Source organism: Seriola aureovittata, chromosome 7 (genome assembly GCF_021018895.1).
Source record: "Seriola aureovittata isolate HTS-2021-v1 ecotype China chromosome 7, ASM2101889v1, whole genome shotgun sequence".
Taxonomy (NCBI): domain Eukaryota; kingdom Metazoa; phylum Chordata; class Actinopteri; order Carangiformes; family Carangidae; genus Seriola; species Seriola aureovittata.
Window position 1 is genome coordinate 27482836 of NC_079370.1, and position 25284 is coordinate 27508119.

General features: G+C 41.4%; 1 protein-coding gene across 4 annotated transcripts in view; it reads right to left on the bottom strand.

Annotated features, from left to right (window-relative positions):
* The window catches only part of tsnare1 (T-SNARE Domain Containing 1), a 179824-nt gene that overhangs the window by 146888 nt on the left and 7652 nt on the right, over window positions 1–25284 (bottom strand). The window contains exon 2 of one of the 4 annotated variants that reach the window (XM_056381152.1): window positions 7520–7597. The exons of the other annotated variants lie outside the window; for them this stretch is intronic. The gene's annotated coding sequence lies outside the window, so the exon portion shown is untranslated. The remainder of the gene's footprint in view (window positions 1–7519; window positions 7598–25284) is intronic. 4 annotated transcript variants of the gene reach the window in all.

Consider the following 25284-nt stretch of genomic DNA (forward strand, 5'->3'; position numbering starts at 1 on the left):
TATTATTGTAACCATGACAACAAAGATTGTCTAACGTTATTTTAACCCAAATCCCCATCTTTTCCTAAACATAACCAAGCCATGACAGTTTATTGGCGCCATGGCGACAAAGGTCTGGTACGCCTGCCACTGTAGGGGCGCTGTGTCAGGAGGCACTCCACGGGGTCGTATATGAGGGTTGATGGTTGTTCGGGTTGGAGGAGGAGTTGTAATTAAAGCCGCCTGTTCATTGACATTTCATACATGCAATGTCAACAGAATGAGAAGGAACGGGAAAAACACCCTTTATTCTGACTGGGGAGTGTTCATGCTATAGGCCAAGGTGGTTATGCAGCATATCATTTAACCCACGATAACAAACATCTGAATGGGAATAACCATTTAACCATTTACCACAGCCTCCAATGATATCTCCAACTTGGTAAAAAGAAATGTGTGAATAAACTGTTGGGAGAAGAAGCTGCACCTCTGTTAGTTACACCAAAATAAAACCCAGCACAGTTCATTCAGCTCATTTTATAGGACATACTTAACACTGTTGGTTTCACTTGGAAATGAAGAGCTAAAAATACATAACACAACAAAAGAAGCTGAGCTGTTTAACTGCGGTGATTACAAGATTAGAGCTAGGGCCAACAACTTAGAGTAATGCCTGAACACACAGGTCAGAATAACGGCTGTTTTTCCTCTTCTTAACCATGTTGCCGACACTGTGTGGATGGAGCATGAGCACTGGTGTTAACCTCGTAGTCTGAAGTACCTACAGAGAACTCTCACCTGAGTCTGAGAATGATAACCCTCTGCTTCACAGGGTTTTACTCTCAGCTACAGCTCATTGATGAGCTACTTTCCTGTCCTCCAACCAAACAGCAGATGAAGTCAAACAGCAGCTGGTGAACACCACGGATCATTCATTCATTTCCTTTAGTTGGTAGGGACCAAAGACAGAGCTAAAAGACAGCGACTGTTAGACTTCATCAAATACTAAACGAATGCTGTGTTAATGTCTAAATGAGCAACTGTTTGCTAACACGGTTGCAAAGGTTTTTCCTACTAGGAGGTGATGCTGTGTCATTGCTGTGTTCACAACTTGTTTACACTGACCCCAAGTGGCCTAAAGATGAATGTCTGCACCTTTAAGCAAAACTGTGATTAACATAACAAAAGGAAATGCACACATACTCTTAAGTGTGCATGTATGCGTCTGTGTGTATGCATTGTGTTTGTCTGTAGGAGGCTCTGACATAAATTGACATTTTTATCCAGTTTTAAGTCACATTTTGTTCCACAACTCCCGGTTCTTTTACCGAGCTGTAAGATCTCAGTCATCAAACGTTCAGATTGAAGTAGTTTAAGTTGACTGTCAGATTAAAGCAGCCTTCTCAACAGCTAAACAGAGCAAATGGCTAACTAATATTTTATTGATTGGCGATTTTAATATATATATATATATATAATATAAAATCTCCTTCACATGAACAGGGCAACACTACTGGTGTTACACTGGGTTTCGATGTGAACTTCTCCCTGAAGCTGTGTGAATGGCACTTCAGCTGCAGACAATGCTACCTTCAGTGCTCATGGTTGTATTACTCAGTGCAACAATGTACAGAACTGTAGACCAAAGAGCCGAACATAAATGGATAAAGTCTAAACTTCAAGTTCATTAACTCCACCTGAGGAAGCTATTATCTGTTTTCTTTTTTATTTAATTGGCTAGTAAAGAGTGAGACTCTTTTATTTTTCAAACCTAGTAGCCTCTAAAAAACATAATTCCAGACTTCTCTTCAATAACATCGACGGTGTGGTGAATCTGGCCCAGCCACTGTTTGTGTCACCTCTGTAGAGCACTGTGAGAACTTCCTCAAACTTTAGTTGAGAAGGTAGAAAACATCAAAGCATCAGTTACACCTGCTGGTTCATTTCTACCCTCACCTGAGCCCTCAGCCTGCACCACGCTGTTGGATGTGTTTACCTCCGTTACCCTGGGGGATTTTGTCAACATTGTGTCCCACACTAATCTCACTACTTGTAAATTTGATATTCTCTCTTCTCTCTTTAGGTTGTTGAAGACAGATGGACTAATTACATCATTGTAATGGATGATTAAAACCAGAGGAAGGCAGTAATGCAACATAATGGATGACAACTGCCATAAAAGAAACAGTGTTGCCAATTAAGTTAGAGCCTACGTTGCTAGATTTACTGACTTTCTCTCTTTTTTTTTTTTTTTCAAAAAAGCATCTAGCAGTAGAAAACTCTATATATTCGGTAAGGCAGGCGCATTGGAGCATTGATGAGTGGATCTGAAGTAACAATCAAAAGATCCTGTACACTGTCTGACTTGCAACAAACTATTTATTTGCAACATTTCAGTGTGAGACTTTGATTTGTCTAGCATCAAAACGCTGCAAACAAATTGTTTGTTGCAAGTCAGACAGTGTACAGGATCTTTTCATTGTTAAAAAATGCATCTAGCGATTCTTTGGACAAACATAAGCTACTTTCTGTAGAGACCGTTTCTAGTTTTACCCTGTGAGCGCGATGTTCCCTCCACAGGCAGATCTTCCTATGCAGACCACACAGCCGCTGACGTGAGCCTTTAACTTTATCTGAGTGATCATTTTACAGTGAATCCAGCTAAAATCACAGCTCAGTCTCTGTATTTAACTCATGTGTTTGGTGATAAATAAAGTATCTATTTATCTATCTATCTATCTATCTATCATCTATCTATCTATCGGTACTTTACTTTTTTGTTCTATAAATAACCTCATTATGAATTGTGTTTTACACAATTTAAAAACATCCAAAGCGTATTGTAGCATTCAGATTGTTATCGTCCTTCCTTTCAGCCTCTGATTACAATGCATTTCATTATTGTAAGAAAATCAACTTACAGGTGTATCAGTCTTCTGATCATTTTCAAGAAAGGAAGATATATTTTTGTATTTTTAAGGTTTCCTGTGGAGGACCAAGAAATTATATTCTAATTACAGTGAAAAAAAAGAAGACTGCTGATTTACTTTAGTTTTCAAAGAAAGCCTTGAAATTATACACACATAGAAAATGGATGGGGTCATGTTGTGTCAAGTTTATCCAATTATCAGTTTAGAATTTTTGCGTTTCTCTCAAGTGACATATTTAGAAATTAAGAGCTTCTTATTATTGTCACTAACCTGACCTCTTCCTCTTTCATATAATCCGATGACCTTTTTCTCAGAAACCTTTCACCAGTTTTCCTATGATGAGTACACAATTATATTGTTCTTTGTAGAAACTCTCCTGCTAATAGAAAATGAACAAAGATGATGAGAAAACTAGGTCACCTGGACTGTAAAGCATTCACAAACGTAGTCCATAAATGCATCAACACATTTCAAATCGCTGAAATAGTCTCATCATGACAGATTATTGCAACATGATGGATTAACATATTCATGGAAATGACCTTGTATTTAAAGTTCATTTTTATAGTATTACACACACAAACAGTCTTTTTGAATAACCTATTATTATTTCTTTATACCAACCAATAGACAGAAAACTGTATGAAGAAAAATAAGCTCTTTTTCACATCTCTAAATAGGTGATATTATAAACAGAGGTGCACCGTCATGGCAAACCAGGTAAATTCTTAGGTCCCCAAAGGCAAAGGGCCCCTGATGGCCCCTAATATTGGCACATTTTGCAATGACAACTATAAACCAACTTTAATGTTCTACAAAGACTCTACAATGCACTGCTGTGGCCCACCTGATGGTGTGTGCTGTAGCCAGCATGTCTGTTTCGAGTGGCAACCACTGAGGTTGAAACCTGAAGCATCAACAGTGAAGATCCAAAAGCTGCAGTTCCTCCAATGACCACTAGAGTCTGGCTCCAACAGTGAGTCAATCCCCATAGACTCCCATGTTAAAATGGACAATTGGGGGCGTGGCCTCTTTGAGTGACAGGCGGGTGAACCTATGCTTGCCACAAACCAACATACACCAAAGTCTCAGCTCCACACAGGCCCCTCCTCTTTGTCCATATTTGGATTAGCTGGGAGTTAGGGGTGAAGTCAGGCACTGCCAAGATGCCATCGGTACAGCAGCTCACTCTGAGCTTCAGAAACCTGTGGTCGACGTCACAGAGGCTGCGTCCATTTTTATTAACAGTCTATGGTCCACATTGCATGCATTTGAGGCATTGAGGGAACATCTGTAAATCGTAGCTTCTACCGATAGCCTTCATATGAGATGACATCTATAAATTGTACAGCTGACAATAGCAGTCTAGGAGTATATAGATAGAGTAGAGGTTCAAAGTTCATTCTTAACATTGTAAACAACAGTCAAGAAAACAATCTTTCATCAACGTCCATTTAGTAGTTATGAAGCTTTTGATCATATCACATTATTTTCATCAGAAGATGGAGATAAAAAATGTAATAGATCTGTGGCTTCCATGATCTATTTCCATCTGTGGGTGATTTAAGATTTAACATTGAGCTTGTAGGACAAGCAATTATCTGTCTTTACTCATCATGTTGTATGAAACCCTGCCTCTTTCAAATCACATGTATACTCCTACAAGAAGGAAGAAAACACAAAGCACAATAAATATTACATTGTTCTACGAGATCATAGGGAGGTGGCCTGCTTACAAAGTACAAGACTTTTACACCAGAGATACACTGGGGTTCACATTTGGCTACAAATACATTTAAATATTTGGATAGGATTAGGGAAGAATCATGGTTTGGTTACATATGAAAAGGAAAATGTGATAAGTCAGCATTTACTTTTTTTCAGATACAAAATAAAGTTTCCTTATTATGCTAATAAAAATGTAATTATGGTTTCATTACATTTTTCTCTGACAAAAATGATCCTACAAATGACTAGTATATAAACACAGATCCTACAGCAGGTTTAGTCGTGACACGCTCGTGTTTCAGCTGATGGAACAAATTGGCTGCGTTTCTTTTTCCCGACAGTATTTACATTTAATCGGAAATCTTGTGACTGGAGCCAAAGTGCTACAGTCTGAGCATCTGCACCAGCTCTGTCTCATCTGCACCTCTGCCCCTACATTCAGATACTCCAGCGTTTGAGTGGTTTCTCTATGTAATGCTGACTCCACTTCTGTATTGACTAAACCCACACAAAAGACGAGCACAGGCTGACTGACAGTGATTGGTTGTTACTTTATATTTATATATACAGTAAATATATATTGAATTTGTTGCTGCGTGCATGAGAGGAAGAAGCTGCAGATGACAGCCTGCCTGTAACTTAGAGAACATATCAACATGACCTCAATTAGGATGTTGAGAGATTCATAATGTTTGTTTTGTTAGAATTTCAAATGAACTGAATTTAATGGCTTCTTGGAAGGTATGAAATCAATTTAAACATGTTTTAATTAAGGCAGGGTAAAGAACCACATGTTCCTTAGCAGGGGAACCTCAAGGATGCACTGACTGGTCAATACATGATATTTAATAACAGGCCACGGCAGACCCTTGTATGTTACATGCATCAGTACATTTCTCACCATAAATTTGAGTCTGCTTATTCAAAAGACACTGACTGCACGGTGAAAAACAGAAGCGTGATCTAATGCCGCCACATTACTGTCAGTGGCGTGGAATCAAATCAGTGAGACATGATGACCATTAACACTGCGATGTTGTTTCTTCATGACAGTCCTGACCCTAATCAGTCGGGCTCCTCTGGACCAATCTGCTCACTCTGACATCCAAGACATCCTGATCCCGAGCTCTGATGGAAGCTCCCCGTCTAATTATCTCACTCACACAATTCGATTAATTGACTCTATTAGGTCAATGGATATATAAATGTGTTGGATATGATTCATTTACCAACCCAGAAATGTCTGCTGGAATTATTCCATATTCCACAGTGAGCAGTAATGGTTCTCATTTAACCCTAATGTTTATCTGTAGCCTCTGGCAAGTGGGACAGCTCGGTAACAGTAATATGGAGAAAAAGAAACAGCCGAGAAGTTAACCTCTTATGTCAAGATAACTTAACTGCCAATCAGAAGAAAGCATTGCTGGCACTGAAAACATATCAAACTCTTCAAACAGGACAAAGAAACCTGGATGGACAATTTACTGGGCTGCACTTTCAGACCATTCATTAGCTTTTTGACTGACTACACAAAATGATGAATCTGTGTGAGAGCAGCTATAATGAAACTCACAGGGAGTTGGAAGTTCAAATACTTGCAGACAGGCCGTATTAAAGTGTAACTCATGGATTTACTAATGGTCCATAAACCATTTACTAATATTTCACATTTCAGTCATGCACCTTTAACAACAACAAGTGTTAGGTTGCCAGGTTGTGATCGAAACATCAGCAGCTCTGTGAAGCTGTATTTAGCGAACAATGCTAACATGCTGATGTTTGGCAGGTGTAATCACTATGGTAGCATGCTAATGTTTGCTAATTAGGGCTACATTTAAAGTGTAGCTGAGACTGAGGGGAATGTTGTCAGTGTTGCCTGTAAGTAATGGAAAAATGAATGGTAGTACATGAAAAGTCCTGAGATCAGCAAAGTCAATAAGATTCATCCTCTGGAGACTGTGAATTGACCAAACATTCAGGTAAGACATCCAGTAATAGTAGCAACTTTCTATCTAGCACCGTGAGTGTGTCAAAGTTTTCACTTATCCAGTGAAACAGCTCAACATTCGTTAGATGATTTTTTTTTTTTTTTTTGTACAGACATTCATGGTTCCCTGACAACAAATCCTCAAGACTCAGGTTCTCCTCTGACTTCCTGTAGCAGCACTTTGAGGGTCAGCATTAAAAGTCTTTACAATTCTCTGATGGATTGCCTTTAAATTTGTTTTGGACTGAACTGCAATAACTAAAAATCCCTCTGGCTGGTGTTTATCCTCCTTCAATGTGACTATTGCTTTATCTTAGCTGTAGCTAGCTTCTTCTTCTTCAATTCATCAGGGAGACCAGTAGATTAAGCCACTTACCTTCTTGACAAATGCTGCAGTAGACTATATGCAGACTATATGTAACCTATGAGAATTACTACATTTATAACTATTACTAAACTAAAAATCTAATTTTCACAACCCAAAGCTTGCTGTTACTAAAGGCTTCTAGCTGATCTATAAAATGCTCAATTGGTTATTTTTAAGGTTAACCAACCTTTAATTAATCAATTTCCTTTAAGCTATTAACTCTTTACAAAACATGCTTCAGATTTACTTATTTGTATGATTAATAATGATTTTAAAAGTGAAACTAAACAGACTGGTTTATTTTATACTTTAATTGTAACAGTCATAACTTCCCATTAGAGTCCTTTCTCTTCCAGGGAGCTAAAGCTAATCACAAAATCCCTTCACCTCACCCTCACTCTGAACATTCAGACTAGAACTTCTTCTTCAAAGCATAAAAAAACATCATCACAATTCAGTTCTTTCATTCAGCTTCTTATTTTGTTCCTTATGTTTTCTAACGTCCACCTCTCTCCCTCAGCCACTCACCCGTTAATCATCTGCTTTCTTCTTTCAGTTCAAGAACCTTTACCCCCTCCTGTGATTGCTCATTGTACATTTTTTAGTCTGAAAAAAAAAAAAAAAAACATGTGAAATGTACTGCAAAAGTAGCATCTGCTGTGGATACATAACAAGTGCAGTTTCTCACAGCTATAGCAGATTAGGTCCTGAAATACCCTGAATGCAGCTCACTGTGGAAGTTGATTCCCAAACCCTATGGCTACATATTACAGGCCACATGCTTGCTTGTAATTTGAGATTAAAGGGAAAGGAAGTGTTGCCGATACCACGGAGTGGTGTGGCTGGTTTGATTGCAAGCTTTTTGATGTGCATACTCAGAAGTACAGATATGCAGCCACATGGCAGATTTGTATGACAGGATCAAAGGGAAGGATGGAAATCAAAAGGCAGTGTGTTTTGAGGCTAAGCCCTCAACATTAACTTCTTCAGAAAAGAAAGATGAAGTTAAAACCAGTCTCTCTCGCTCTCCTTCTCCTGCTTCTCCTTCATCCCCTGTCTTTATTGTCACCTCTTCAGCTGACACAGCCGAACTTAAGGATTGCTCATGTGTGTTTACTAAAGCCTCCTCCCTCGTCCGCAGTCTGATCTCAGGCCATTCCATCAGCATTGCCTCTCTTTGAAAACAACCTTCAGCCCGGGGAGGGGGGGGAGAGAAAAAAAAAAAAATACCCCTGGGCAGTGAAATTGCCTCGTCACACAAAAAGGCGTCATTATTGAGATAAATCACCCCATTCTATTCCATAACAAAACTCTGCCTCAGCTTACCTTCCAGTGGCACCTGCCATCCAGGCTGAGCCATCACATGTACTCTGCAGACTGCAGCTTTGCCTGCCACCAGGATTCAGTACTGCCTCTGGTTGGTTTGCTTTGACACTGTCATCTACACGAAATATTTCCCATTGAATCTGTGAGGCCCAAAGCTAAAACTGTTCAGAACAAGACAGTAAAATATGCTGCAGGAATAACTGTCTAAATGTTGTGTTACAAAAGCCTTCCTAAGATGCTCACTAAAACCTTTTTATGTCTGCAAAGCAAGAAATATGGATGCAGCTTTTTTTTTTTTTCTTTCTTTCTTTTCCAGATTATTCGTGTCATTGTGAATCTGATCAGATGCCATGGACTGCCATGCAATTGCTGCATTCAGTGGATTCTACAATGCCCCTAAAATATCAACATCCCACAATTTAATAATTCACATGCAAATAGACAAAACACAAACAAACGTAGACAACTTCACCGACAGCGAGAAGAATGACGCACATACAAAAAACCAACCGAGTCTGCCATATGTACGGGAATGTGCTGCAAAGTCCTGTGTTTCTTGGACCCTCATCCATCCCAACCTCCACCAAATGTGGACTTTGCTGCTCAATACATCCCATCACCTTACTTTCCCTTTTTTTGTTCCTGTCACAAAGCCATTAGAGGTCACCTAACAATAAGAGGTAACTAGAAAGACAGCTGTCAAAAACATACCGCTGCTATGATGCTAAACCACTGAAGGAGCCGTTACCCTCTGTATAAACCCAGGGCTGTGGTTCAGTTGATTAGATGACTAGCTAGCAGCAGTGAATGATTCAGGCCATCCATGCATCCATTATTAGTATTAGACCGAGCAAGTTAGTCCAGACGTCCCTCCTTAGTGCTCCTTGCACTACCTCATTAACTATTGAGGGCACTCACTTCAGCCACCTGTACCTGAGCTCTCATTCTTTCGATTGGCCTCCTCCACCACTGGTGTCCACCCATGGGTGCTCAGGTTGCCACGACGACAGGCACCGACGACCACAACAACTCAGAGCAGTCACCTCTACAGTGGAGGCTTTGGACGCTGCCCTCCAAGTGTCCATGTCCCCAACATGTTTGAGTTTACCAGGTCTGTCCAGCTGTCACCGGCTGATCCCACTCACCACCAGGTTTCCAGCTCTGCACTTCTCTGTCTACGACATACGGATGCAGATGTGATATGACTACAAGGTCGATCATTGACCTTTGACCTAAGTTGTTCTGGTACAGAGTACATTTATGATACATGCTTGAACCTGGTGTTTGTTATGGTCAATGTCCATGAATGCTGGATGCTGCGGCTCAGTGCACAAACAACAATCACAGCCGTCCTCTCAGCGACACGTAGTCATATGGAGGCAGCCCTCTCAACCCTCTCGTACAGAGGGGTTCTCCAAACTATGACGATCAGAACCCCTGATCATGCAGCATGCTGGGAGATTAATAACCAGACTTCCATATAATATCCAAAACCAGGAAGACATTACTGGGACTAGTGTGCATGTAACACAAATTGACAGATGTTGATGACATGACACAGAGCAGAAGTTGAATAAAATTAAATGTAAAATAATAATATATAATATTAGTAATATAATTGTGATAAAATATCCTTTTGCAAAGATCGGTCTCCAATGGATGTCCGTCCAGAAATGGCCACTGCATAACAAGAAGTGATTCATTGCAAAATAAACTTTAAAAGTCATGCTGGCACTACCGCCACTGCTCAGACTCACAGGGCACCGGCAGCGTGACATGGGAAATATGAGAAATGTTCCACTTTATGCAAATGTCCTCTGACATGGAGGAGTGTCAGCCTGGAGACAATCCATCAAACTTGTTTTGATTCCCTCATGAAATAGGAGCACCTAATTATGTTCTACTCCACTACACTATGAAAAGGAGAAACAGCTGATCATCACAGTGAAGGTCTTCCCATTGTCTACAATATCGTATAAATTCACAAGCTACTGGGACTGAGATAAGAAGAAAAAACTGTGGAAATGAAGTACTTTGTTATGAGGCGCAATAACTGCTCAATCTGAGTGGAGTTCTGAGCTGATAACACTTTACTTGGATAGTCTACCTACAGAGCGTTTCAAGTTATAATCTGTACCTTTAACACATTATGTCTAAATACAACCAGACCAATGTTATTTTGTTCAATTGTGTTCTGTTGTCCAAAATGCTTCCAGCAATTTGAAAACCTGAGAAATACGGGATTTTCATCATGTAACAGTCACATTTTTAAAATGTACTTTTTACACCTTGGTGGTTTTCAACTCTATATTTGAAGCTGAGTAAATGTTAGACAGCTGAGCTCCAAGACGTCCTGTGTCTGCTGAAGAGCGTCGGTGAATCTCAGGTTTTTAAAGGTACACTGCTTTACTCAGAGTTTCTACTGGTTTTAATCCCCTGGTGTGTTTGTTGTGGAGAGGAGGACACCTCTGTGGATGATTCAGCTGCTGGTAAAAACCCCTTGAAGAACTGCAGCAACAGCCACACTACAATGATTTAGTTTTGAAACTCATCTCCTTTGCTACATTTCCTCCTCCCGTCCTCACATTTTCAAGAGCAAAAAACTGAGGCTTTCAGGAACGCTGCTGGACCCGTTTTATTTTGAAAACTCTGGGGTTGTGTTGCAGTCTGGACAGACAGAAACTGAGACCTTTGGTCGGAGTAGGGAGATTTGCGTATACTCAACAAATGTGTGTTGCATGGTCCCGCCCCCAGCACCATCTGATTGGTTACACGTCAAATGCCCAATGAATGTGAATGGTCATGTGATATGTCTTTTCCGGTGTGAAAGTCTGGACGGAGATAGTTTTTGTTTAGTTTGGATACAGACTGACAGCAATGGTGTCGAAGACAGCCACTCCCATGATCCATGACGTCACCAAACAGCGTCTTTTATCATTGTTCTGATTTTGAGACCAGAAGTTACATACTGTGTGTTTAAAGAGTATTTCTAACATTTCAAAGGGTTCAACAATACAACCATTTGTATACACAGTGGTGAACATTAGTCGAACATCAGAATGATCAACAAAGATTAGTGAAATACTCTGTTAACTCTCTGTAGGGCGACTTCACATCACTGCTCTCTTTTGTTACTGTTTTTAATAACAAGCAGCTCAGTGTTGTGCCAGTTCACACTTTAAAAGAACTAGTTCAAAGTTCAGGTCATACAGATGTTAATGAACTAGTTCACGTTCATTTGTTCTGTTTATTTTTAAATGAATAGGCTGATATTCTTTTTCAATAGAACCTCCTTCTACCATCCATCACCAGCCCCAAATCTCTGCCACTTCCAATTAAATTCATTATTGTACACCACTGACACAGATTTAACGCCCATATATAAATATAATCTCTCTGGGTCTTCACTTGTTTATTCATGAAACTGCTTCAAATGCTCAAATAAACTGGCTTCAGCAGTAGCAGATGCATCTGTACCGTCTTTACCGCTAACACCAGCCAAGCTGGGCCGTGTCTATGGAGACGCCATGCAGCGTGCCGTAAAACTGACATAAAACGTGGTCGTATAAAACACTCCAGCGATAGTGAAGGCTGCTCACGTTTTACATTCACGCTCATCATTTGTGAACGTGAAAAAATATCAACGTGTTCAATGAACGCATCTAAAGTTTTGTCAATACTTCTCGTCTGTGAGAAGCCAGAGTTTCCTCGTCATGACGACACTGCTGCTGCTGCAGAGCAGGCCTGCTAACATTAGCATGCAGTAATACTGGGGAGCAGTTAGCAGCCTGGCTGTCTTTATCTTCCTCACCCTGCGGAACACTTCATGTCATCAACAAACAGGATCTGGTCTATCTGCAGCGGCGCTTTCTTCTTCTTCTTCTTCTTCTTCTTCAGCGGTGTGTGTGGATTGGAGGGATAAAGTAAACGGTTAGAGGGGAGGTTTTGATGGAACACAAAGGATGTGTTATCTATGTTTGTTCTCTGTCACAGCTTTGGCCTTAGGAAGGCAAACACTAGCAGCAGTCTGGCTCAATACATGAGGCTGTGTGAGGAGGGAGGCGGAGCACACTGCTCTGCTTTCATTAGCTCACACGTGTTGATGGGAGGATTTGTTACTGATGCTGTATTGATTGCGTATGGATTGCAGCCCGGGCGTTCGTAGATGAATCCATGTGCATTATCATAACATCATCACTGTAATAAGAATATACTCCTGAAGAACTACAACTTTTCTTCTCACATATTCACAGTGGACTGGCTCAGCTGTGTGCTGCGGCGATGACTGTCTAGCCCCGGTGAATTAAGAGACAAAAGTAGAGCGCTCTGGAGGGGGCTGGAGGCCTGCTCGGCGAAGGCCAGGGTCTCGGTGCTCTTACCTATCACACCCGAGCTCTCTGCGCTCTCTAATTGGAACAGCCTCTTTAATTGGGTTTGGAAACCATGGAGACGGCCACTCTGTCTGGGAGCTGATAAGCTGAAAGCGACACCTTCAATAGAGGAGATGACGCCAAGTGAGGCGGCCATGGCTTCGCCGTGACTGAGATGTCTCAGCCACTAGAAAGAAGTGAGGCAGATGTGACTGGAAGGAAAGTGTTCCATCACTGCCAAAAAACGTCTCACACATTCCTGTGCTACAGTCAATAAAAGAAGTTTAAGAAAGGACAGTAAACGTATCAATAGAGTCTGACTGTGGCTGCAGAAGAAGTTTTGTTTGAATTAAAACACAAAGCCACAGTCTCTCAGAGCAGCACTTGTACTGTGGGGAGATGGATTCTTTTGTTCTGTGTGACAGTACTGAATCAATCCCGTTTACTCGCTGTTTAACGTAATTGTTCAGTCTTGGAAGTTCAGTTTTATTTTAAAAGTTATACATTTACTTCAGTATATTCACCAGCTGTTTGTTTAAAAAACTGCAGACCTGAGCTAGAACATATTCAGGGGAGAAGTCCCTCTGTCTGAAGCAGGGACGCCCTCATCTCGTTATTTTGCCGCCGATACTGATACCGATCATGTATGAGTGAGATCACATGATACCGATCATGTATGAGTGAGATCACATGATACCGATCATTCTTTGTGTGTTGTTGTAGCAGCTGGTTCAGCAGTAGGTCAGCCTGCTTAGCTTTGTAGTGAACTGGGACACAAATAGGCGGCAGCATCACCTGATAAAAGGACCACAACAAGTCAATGTCATGTTTTTACTTTGTTCAACAGAGCAGAACAAAACACTCCAACCCAGCAAAGCAACAAGTATCCTACAGTGAGGATAACTCAATTACACAATTTGGTCATTTATGTGAGTTGACACAATTATTAACAGACTGAAAAGAAATATTCAATATAGGCTAAACAGAGCAAAGTCTAATAAATGAAAGACAATATGTCTCAGAACATTAACTCAGTGTCCTTATACGAACTGAAGAATAACAGGGTTTACAGTCAGACACAGGCCGCATTCAAATCAAATAAATATGGCTCAGAACATGCTGCAGCCATGTGTGTATTTGATCTCTCTCATGCATTTTCAAAAACAGTTGTGTTGAAACTTTTCGAAGTCCCCACAGTAGCTCTTCGGCTTAACCCACAAAAACTCAACTCCACCAACAAAACTGTTTGTCCTTCCACAGAAGATCTGCCTGCATTATAAATGTTTGCAGATGTAAAAATCCAAAGTCCAACATTCTCAGAAGATTGATTACACAGTTTTCCACAGAAAAACAACGATGCGATGCCAGTTTTTACTACCAAACTCTTTCTTACTGCATGAGTGCATCACCTCTGGAACTGCTGACTGCCGTGTGGACGCAGCGCCTGACAGTATCTATCGGGACATGATCGAAGAAAATACTGAGAAAATTGCCTTGAGTCCGGCTCTCAAAGAAAATTGTTTTTAGAAAAAGACGAACTCTTCGCTTGTTCAGAATGAGAGTTGTGGTGATGAAAAAAGACAATATTCAATTTGTCTGACAGTATTATGATTGCAGGGGGCACTGGAGGCACAGAGTTAGTCGGAACAGTTGAAGATTAAAGACATATAATTTTAAAGATTTCAGAAAGTCAAATTTTATCATCTTATATAAGAAAACAGGCTCTTTCCTGGTGTACGGGGGAACAAAGATAATGAAATATAGCACACTCAGGAAACATGAACATGATCTTGGAAATCTTAAGACTTCAAACAAATAAAATAAACTTTTGAAAAAAATTTAAATTCTGTACGTTCTTGCAGAATAACAAATCACTGAATAGGCTGTAAGGAGAATGTACATCATGGCAGACATAGAGTCAATGCACAGTATATTCTTTTCCGAGCATTCCCCTGATCGATCATGTGATCAGTTGAGCTGCTGAGACTTGACTGTAAGTACGAAAATGTGTAATTCTTAGAGGTTGAAGCTTAACAAATTGATGTGATACCTCAACCCTCATACACAGGCTGAACACACAAGATAATAGGTGAGCAAAACTCAACACACATCAGCTCAGAGCCAAATCCCACAGTGCATTGAACAAGAGCAGGGAAAATCCCAGAAAGTTCTCAAAACCACAACAATTCAATAAACGGTGCAAAATTCACAAAAACCCCTGAGTCAATTTCTCAGTCCCGTCAGTGTCCATGAGCCTCGCTCTGACAGTCAAAGGTATACTGTCCCCGAAGTTCATGTCAGAGTGAGACCTCTTGTGCTGCATAGAGCCGACCAGGAGACCCTCTGCTAGCTCCGTGACGATCTCAGCTGAGATAGACGGGTGGAGACTGGGTGGCTGTGGACATGAGTGGATCCGGGTCTCAGGTCTGAGCAGCCTACAGAAACACAGACTTTTTGTGTGCTGCCAGGGACAGGCGGACTAACAACGTGGGCCACTTCCAGGATGCATCTGTGTTGGGGTAAGGCCTATGACTCTCCATTCCTGAATCAGTGTGTGTGTGTGTGTGTGTGTGTGTGTGTGTGTGTGTGTGTGTGTGTGTGTGACGTGGATGTGGATTTAGGGAGCAGATCGCCACAGTTCACATGGCTTGATATCTTCACCTCGAACTGCACAACAAATTGAATAAAAAAGTGTATGTAAACCAAAATGTTCTCATTCCCAGGTCATTAAATACTCACACTCAAACCAGCACCTCACAGGTATGTGAAGGTTCCCTCTGACACCTGTAAACTGACACCCAGGGGTTTCAGTTAACTCTAATGTTAACCCACTCACAGTAACATCAGAGCCCACAGCAGCTCCTCCAGCCGCCTGCTGGCTCCAGTGTAAACCTACCCACAGCCACACTGGACACTTTGAGCTCCACCTAATGTCTGTTTTGCTACACAAAACCAGTTGTCAGTGAACATTATCCAGGGTTTTGCAGATCTGTCTAATGCAGCAGTTTGGTTGGCTGAGCAGTGCCTTCTCAGGTAGGTTGTGTTTGACCTTTGCTGTCATTTCCTGATGAGGACAGGCTCAAAAATCACTTATAGAATAACAACTTGCGTCTTATTTTGGTGGTTTGGACCATCATTATTATCAGTCATGAAAACCATTGTACGAAAGTGGGTGACGTCGCTCCTTCTAAGCAGAGTGAGAAGATTTTACTTGTTTACTTGACACACAAGGCGGTCACTTTAGTAATAATTAAACTATATCCCTTTTTTCCTCGTTTTACTGACCTCAGGGTTTATTTAAAACCTGTCTGATCATCCGACTGCTGCTGTTTCTTGCCCTTTCAGACTATTTTAGTGCTATCACCATGTTCCCAGACCTCGACGAGGACCTCAGGGAGAACACGCTTATTATTACCAGGAGGAATCATGGGTAAAACTGTAATTATCCTTACAAAGTAAGCTCTGATGATCAGAAGGATTCGTCAGTGCTCATTGTGTCTGAGAGGAATCAGCTGTGTCTTTATTAGTGAAGCAGGTGTCCGGGCACAACGCACACGGTTGAGCCAGGTGATTATCAGTAACACTTTACACCAAGAGGAGCTCACAGTGTCCCACAGTGTCCCACAGCGGGACGGGCATGCTGTAGTGAAAGGTGACCTTGAGTCAGAGGGCCACAGCTTTCATTTGTTTGAGAGGACCAGAGAGGTCGTCCTCTCTGCAGTTATTTGATTGGATTGTCAATGCAGGATGAGAGTTTTCTGCCGTCGCTGCCTCGCATGCATACGAATGCAGCACGGGGCAGGTGATGGTCCTAAGGGGAAACTGTTCATTATTCTACAAACTCCTCTCACTAATCTGTGCTTAAGAACTGTTCTGCTCTCTTTTTCTTCAGCCTCTCTCTCCCTCCCAGTCTGGTTGTGGCCTTTCTCTAAAGGACAGCCGAGCGTGCAGGAGACTTCATCTGGCCTCCTTTTCATCTGACCTTTGAAAAAAGTAGCCATTATGTTACCTCAGGGTTGTGTAACGTGCACCCACATACTCACAGTAATATCTCCTGTCCAGCTTTCAACGGCTATTTCAGCTGATTGTATTTTTCAGAATGTTGGCCCTTGAAAGGGGAAAAGGAAATAACCAGAAGGTGCATGTTGAATTATACCTAAGGCCGAGGCACAATAGCACAACTCATATGTCACACGGACGGCTGCTCCTCTTCCTTTTCAGACTCTTTACCATCCAACAAACATGAGAACTGACTGTCCCAGATTTAAAGCGAAGACCTTTTTTTCTTTACATGTCTGGGAAATCTTTGCACTTTGATGATGCCACACCCATTTCACTTCATTAAGTCAAAGTGCAATGAACTGAAAGTACAAGATATCCCCACTTTTAGTTCCTAGTGCTGCTCACATTCCAAAAACTGGATCCTTCGTTTCCCATAGTGCAACTTAACAGCGTCTCTCTTTACTCCTTTCCTGTGTGGTAAACCGACATACCTGCAATTATGATGCAGGCTTTATCCCAACCTGAGAAACTGAAGTTAATGTGTTTGTTAAATCCAGTGGATAGCTTTAAAACATGCAGTCTTTTCAGAATAAAAGTCCCTCTTTATGTTCCAGAGAGTGTTTCTTTCTGGAGTGGCAACATAAAATAGGAATTTCACAATAAGAGGATAGACATTTCATATCACCTTCAGATAAACTTTGGAATACACCTTTGTGAGATCTTTTAATGATCAGCATGAAGAGGAGAAATGATCACGGCAACATCTGGAAACCTGACTGTTGTTTAAACACAGACTTAAAAACTGTGAAACTGTCCATTAACAAGTGAAGGAGAAAGGTGGGACTAGGGCTGTTCGATTATGGAAAAAATATTAATCACGATTATTTTGGTCAATATTGAAATCACGATTATGTAACACGATTATTTCACATGACTTTGGGAACGTGTTGCATTTATTAAAAACCCACCTTTTTTTGCCATCTAAATTCGTGGTGTTCCCTTGCGTTGCAGCCACTACCATGTAGCAAATCTTGCACGTAGCATGTTTCTGCTCGTCATCGGATTCCTCAAAGCCAAACTGTTTCCAGACAACGGAGTTGGTTTTGCCTTTTTTGCGCTGCTGTAGCTGCCCTCCTTCTGCCATCTTTACTCGCGCTGAGTTTTTAAATTCCAGCGGATGATACGCACACGACCTGCCTCCCTCTGGCTGAGAGAGTTTGTGGCTTCGGGAGGGGCGGATGTGCACGTGTCATTCAGAACGCAAGACAAAATACGAGTGTTCTTGCAAAACAGAACATGCAAAATAATCGTTTTTTTCTCGATTGTACTATTTTGGTGATCGTTGGGAGCCGAAATCGAAATTCAATTAATTGCACAGCCCTAGGTGGGACTGACCGAGAAAGGTGAGGTGGATAAAAAGAAAAAAAAGAAATAAAGATTACACACTAACATGTTTAATGTTTACCACGCTCATCATCTCAGTCAATTCAAACAGTCATGTTAACATACTAACATCTTCTAATTAACATGCAAAATAGCGCTCAATGTCTGTACGACATTTTTGGTGCCAGTCCATTACGTTCACAGGGGTGATAGTAAAAAAAAATCCTGAGCCTGAACTTTTTTTCACCAGAGCTCTTGGGACCCTGGGCCTGGTAAGCCTGTTGAGTAATCCATCCCTGCTTTTAACTAGTCACTTACCTGCGTACTTATTGCTTGTATAGCAGACTGAGACTACGGATACTACAGCCATACCAAGAAAGGTCAGTGGGTGACAATTATAATACTCAAAAGTAAACTAGGAATTGAATGAATGAATGAACATTGGATTTATATAGCGCTTTTCAAGATACCCAAAGCGCTTTTACAATGGAGGGGGGACCTCACTAACCACCACCAGTGTGTAGCACCCACCTGGGTGATGCACGGCAGCCAATGTGCGCCAGAACGCTCACCACACACCAGCTTGAGGTGGAGAGTGAGGGTATTAATGTATCAGCCAATTTCACGGGGGGATGATTAGGGGGCCAGATGGAATTAGCCTGGTTGGGCAGTATTGATTAGTAACCTAACCATTGACTAAAGGGCATGAGCAAGGAGACGATTCAATGCCTGATTCAATTTTCTGAAAAATATGCACCATTTATTTTAAATATTTTTTGAAACAGCTACAGTGCAACAAAACCTTATGTAATACTACAACTCTCAATTTGCTATTAAGAGAACAATAAGTAGCAATCATTTAAAGTGCTTCAAGAACTGAAAAACAATGAGAAATAAATAAAAAATAAGCAAATACAATGCTTTTGTCCCTGGCCTCATCAATGTTGAGTGAAAACATGTTATTCTTAAGCTTGTCAGACAGATTTCTTTTCAATTCTGGTGAGATGCCGTGTGTAATAAGATAGCTTGCATGCTGCCTCGAGACAGACAGATGCGTAAGGGCGAGTTTATCCTCCGCTAATTTCTGACACAAAGTGACGAGTGGATGAGCGATTGTAAACGATAGATCATACTCGGCAATGAAGAAGCACAAGCGAATTTTTAAATCAGCCACGCGATCGGTCATTGAGGGTCGGATATCTGCTGTGGCTGTTGCCCCCGGCAAACGTGAGGTATGTTGAATTGCTCGTAAAGCAAGCTTTTTTTTTTTTTGCAAACACCTCGGTACGCCGGAAATCCGGCGTGGCGCCGGTGCGCTATCAGCCCTGCGTTCATGTTGAGATATTTGCATAATGTATTTCCTGAGATACTTCAGACACGGCCGGCCTTACATCCATACCACTACTACACAGAGCATTTTAACATAGACACTAACCACGTTTCCATCACAGTTTTGCACATAATAGAAGCAATTTTTTGGAAAAGTCGACAGCACACAGTAGTGAATGTCGTGTGTTACCACTGAGTGATGTAATGTTAATAAAGCTGGTTCTCTCCTCCCATGATATTGTTCAAATTAAATGTGATGACAGATTTCCATCAGTCTGCCGCTCTGTAGGAACCGGCCCTTGGGTCCTGATACGACAGGATCCTTGACTTATATGTTAAACAGTGTTTCCTTTCTATTTTGTCAGTCTGGAAAAACCACCTCAAATTTGTTGTGGCATATGAGAGTTAATTTTTTGTTTTTTTAAATCCAAGTGTTTCCATTAGGCAACTCGTTTTTTAAGTTCTAAATTTCAAATTGCGCATTAAGCAGGTTAATAAAAACACAGCTACTGATAATTACAGATTACAATTCATCTGCTGGGTTTTATAAAGACAACCACACGCACAACATCACAGCATCCTGTAACAATGAGCCGTCATGTGAAACCATCAAAACAATTAAAGACCCTCTGATAAATCCAGTGTTTGACCTTGTTAACATCCATAGGATGATTTTATACAAGACATTTGATGAGTGAAATAATCATCAGCACCATGACTGATTGTTGAACTGCAGTGAACCAATCACAGTCTCATAAACACAGATTCAGACAGCCAGGGTTTCATACGTCACAAACCTCAGGAACCAATCCTGTCAACTTGTGGGGGCGGGGCTAAATAAACCTTAAACCTTGAGAGAGAGCGTTAGCATTAGCACAACCGCTAACACTGTGTCAGCCACTGCCAGTTACAAGCTAACAGACAACATAACAAATAAAAGATGCTAACTACGCTAACCGCTCTGAAACGTCTGCTAGACTACGTCTGTTTCCTCCTCTAAACATCTTGATGCTCTCTGCTGTTTCACCTGTCCACCTGGAGCAAGCAGGTTGTGGGCGGGGCATTTCTCAAGCAGGAAGTAAGAGGAGATGAAACTATGTTAAATTAAATATAAATCACAGCAGAGGATTTTTACAGAGTTTAAAACATGTCTGGAGGAACTCTGATGATATCTGAAGAAACATGGAAATCTAAAAATAAACTCACCTTCCCCAGTTAATGTTGTCATGTGACCAATATTCTGATTCCTTCAAGCTGTCTCTGTCACATCAGCGTCACTAGTAATCTAACAGATTTATTTCATTCCTAGTATTTATATTTAGAGCTAACAGAGGCGCAGTCACTGTTAACATCACACCAGCAGAGGAATGCCAGTGGGTCTCCTCAGGCCTGGTGGCCCGGCCCACAATGATGCGGCCTGGTAATGGGCTCCCTGTTTGGAGTGGAGTGCAGCAGCCTAAGGACTTGGCCCGAGATAAGGAAGAGTAATGATCTTTGGCGATGAGCGAGCCATGCTGTGGCTGCTTCCACTCTTAACGGTCTCATTCTGCACACCAACAAATACGCCGCACGGAGTCATCGCTCCAGTCCGGGACGTTTTCTGGAAGTCCCACTGAGAGAATCTGAAGCTCAGTGTTTGGGCTGTGGCGAGGAGCTCCCGGGGGAGGCGAGCGCTGTCCCGGGCCCTGGCATTTTGAAAATGCCGTTCTTCCTCTGTGGTTTCTGGGGGGCTTCCTGGCCCTGGCTGCAGCACGACGACAGATGGCCAACTGGACATCCATGACGCGGCCTTCTGGTGCCATCCTCATGCCACATATGCTTCACCCCGCGGCTATGACTTCCTGGAGATTGCTTTCTCACAGACCCTCACAGTCGTCACCATGGCTACACAATCCCAATTGTGGCGAACAGACCTAAGCATGCACACACACACATTAAAACCCTCTTGAAGCCCTAAATCACCACAAGAGGCATTCCAAAGCCACTGTCGGGTATTCTTTTATCAGCCAAACACATACTGTTAATGCTGCACAGTGGGTAACTGCCATCACTTTCTCTTAATGTCCCTTAATATTCAGATTTCATGTCATGAAGCCAAATTGTTGGAACTAGATAATAAGATGAGTCTCAGTCAAGCCTCAACAAAAGCTGACTGGAATGGATTTCACTCTGTGGTTATGACAAGATAATCAGAGGCATTTCCAAACACAATGCTCAGCACTCATCTGGTCATGCTTTGGGAAACAATCGTGCTGCTTTGGCTGACTGATGAGCTCAGGGTAATCTGTGGAATACCTTGAAAGCAAACACGATTGATTATTTTGCAATCAAATTGGCTCTGCGGAGTGCAGTAGATGAGGTGCACAGGCAGGTGGAGGAAATGGAGGAAAGTACACATGAGAGAGAGCTGTGGATAAATGAAATGGCAATTACAAAGGTAGCTACGCAGCCCGGGTGTATTAGATTGAATGCTAATTAGTAGATTATAAGTTTTAAAGGAACAGCGCGGGAATCTGGGAGAAATAGATCAAATGAGAACAGTGTAAATATCTGCATAACCTCTTTCTTTTCTCTTTTTTTCTTCATCAGCATTCACATGACATTAAAGCCAATTTGCTCAGTGCAGCGTTGTGAGGGAGTCTGGGAGCTCACTTATTAGCAAATAGCTAAATGTTTTATGGTTTTAGTTTTAGAAGATATTATCATCTGTTCTGATTAACAGGCGAAATAACTTTTATGAAAGCCTATAGCAATATCCCTTGAAAGACTTGTTATTTTAAAAAATCTGTTTTTTTCTGTTTCAGTTTTATCTCATTAATCACATTTTTAAGCTCAATATTTTATTTGAAGTGTTGATCCATAAGAAGATATATTTGTGGTTTTAAGAACCAAAAACCATCTCAGTGTAGTTTTACATCTCCTCTCTCAGGCTTCTCTATGGAGCTCTAGTAACAACAGGTCATGAGCCAATCAGAACAGAGGACTCTCTGAGCCTCTCTTCTGGTTGGCTGACTGTTTTCTGAGTGATCCAATAAAAAATATAGCAGATTTCAGGTAAACACTCAGAGAAACCAAATCCTGCAAGGTTTGGATGGTGGGTCCAGGTGGGCGGGGCTTGGTGACTGCTTTGTTGTGACATCACAAAGTCACAGAAGTCCTGACGGCTGGTTTTAAGGCTCAGTTTCTGAGTCCAGGCTGTGTGCATTTCTCTGTGGACTGAGGCTTTGATACTTTCACAGTATTAATATAGAACCTAGACCTGCTTTATGAACAAACTACACATGGACATCATTACACTGGATGGAGGTTTAACAAACCAAGTAACAGTCAGCTTTCCTGACTGATTTCTTACATGTCGCGTAAATGAGGAACCTGGTTTCTCTGATCATTACACAGAACAATGAGTCCCTGTGTTTAAATAATCAGGATGAAACTGAAATTAACAGAAAGTTGCCTGCAGGACTCAAAATGACTGTTTCAAATACTGAACATTTGACAATTTATTAAATTGATACATTCATGCTGCGAGGGAAAACTCTGCTGTGTCTGTGTCTGTGTCACACACACACACACACACACACACACACACACACACACACACACACATGCAGCAAAAAGAAAAAGTCTGCACCAACACAGCTTCTTCTATGATTACTACAGTTAAATATGTGAGGCATGCATCTGACATAAGAGCAACCATCTGACGTATACACAGGTTTACAGTAATACAGATTCGCAGTGTATGTAAACACACGTCTGATTACACACATAACCTGGCGGAGGATTTAGCAGCCAAAGAGCCAGACATGTTCTTCCGGAGAGTTAACACTGAATCACGGTCCTGTGGTCAGACACAAAACTCCAAACAGCTGCTGATGTTGTTCTGTGTTTGTTTGGTGAGTAAACAGGTGAGAGCTTTGTTCAGCCATGTCAACTTTGCAAAGCCAATAATATCAAACTGTGTCTGCTTTAGCTGGTTGATCATGGACTCATTAAACATGTTTTTTGTCATAATCCTGTGCTGGAAGTAAAGGGATGAAACATTCATCTTATTAAACTGCCTCTGAGTTGGACACAATACTTTCCTTATTTTTGACAACATGATGAAACTTTCAGAGTAACATAGATGAACTAGAATCACCCCCTTCTGTTGTTTCCTCCTCCAACCAGCCAAGTATCAGGAAACATGGTCACAGTCTCTCCTTCCTGAGTTACAGCATTGAATACTGGCCAGAAGTGTTTTCACAGAACATTATGATGTCACAGTGAAGTTGACCTTTGACTTTTTGGATATAAAATGGCATCAGTTCATTTCGTCCTTACAGACATAGTTAAATTGTGTCATAATTAGTGAATGAATTTGTGAGTAATGGCCAAAAATGTGTTTGTGAGGTCACAGTGACCTTTGACCTTTGACCACCAAAATCTACCGTTGAGTCCAAGTGAATGTTTGTGACAAAATTTGAAGAAGTTTCCTCAAGGTGCTGCTGAGATATCATTATATATATTATATATAGATATCTATTATAATGTGACGGACGGACTGACGACCTAAAAACAATATGGCTCCTCTCTGACTGTCGCAGGCGGAGAAATAAAAATCAAATTTGCATCAGGTGCAAAATGATGTAATGTGGCCTTAAGAACAGTCTGGAGGTTGAGGAGAACAGAGTCAGACTTTAATGTCACAGTCTGCAGTGAACCTGCGGACATTAAATAAACTTTAGCAAGTAGAAGTTTGTATGTGCTCATCTTTATATTTTGGTCAGACACATGAGTAATTACAAAGAGACAACACAGAGCGAGCAGCTCATTATCTGCATTCTGTTGTTCTATCACTCCATTCTCTGGGGAGAGTAAACCATGGCATCTCTATGCCCTTGCCAATACTTTGTGAAACAAACAAAGTTGTGAGGCAGAACCAGGAACTAATTTCATTAGCAGCTGCCATTTGTGACTGATTACAGGCTGTTCTCAGTGGCTGGCAAGCAGGTCCAAAGTTCTGGGAGGTTAATAACCAGTAACAATCAATTACTTAACAATTCTGATATGATCAATGGGGTTTCCAATTCGGCAGACATCGAGATGAGTAACGGAATACGATAAAACCTCAAACATGCTGAACGCTCTGCAGCAGCAGTGAGCTGAGCTGACAGAGCACACAGATATACAATGTCCAACAGAGCTCCGTCCCCACAGGAAGGACACCCGTCTAATGAATGAGGAAGTACACATAAAGGGGTTTAATGGGCACATTAGGATGAAACAATGAGCAGAGGCATATTAAAAGGCAAACTCCAGGCAGAATCACAGTACATCTGCATTGTCAAAAAAGAGAACAGTGCACCAGCAGCATCTTAATTAGTGCACTATGAGCCATCAGTAGTCCTCCCCTGTATTGTCATGCATCTTCGTCCACATCAGGACTGATTATTCTAATGATGTCTAAACCTCTGTCCAGCCATTATTCACACATCACAGAACCCGGCCTTGTTATCTTTGACGGCATGGACTCTTGTCTCCCTGAATCCACAAATTAAATCCAGGAAAAGGCTCTTGTCCCTACCCTCCCTGTCCTCACTAGTGGCCATCCAGCATTCAAGTCACTTAGTGAAGCCATTAGATGAGCCGCGACGTTCCTTCTCACCATTATTTTCTCACTGGCAGGAAGAAAATGTTTGTGTCATAACAAGACTGAAGGTGTAAAGTCCTGCTAGGGGCAACAAAGTTGATTAAATCCTGTAATACTGCGGTGTTGTACACAGACGTGACGACGAGTACCTGCTGCTGCAGGAGAGGCCTTGGGATCTTTGTAATGAAAAGGGCTTTATCTCATACTTAAAATGAATTTGCTCCAGAATATTCCTGGCAATCTGCCAATGA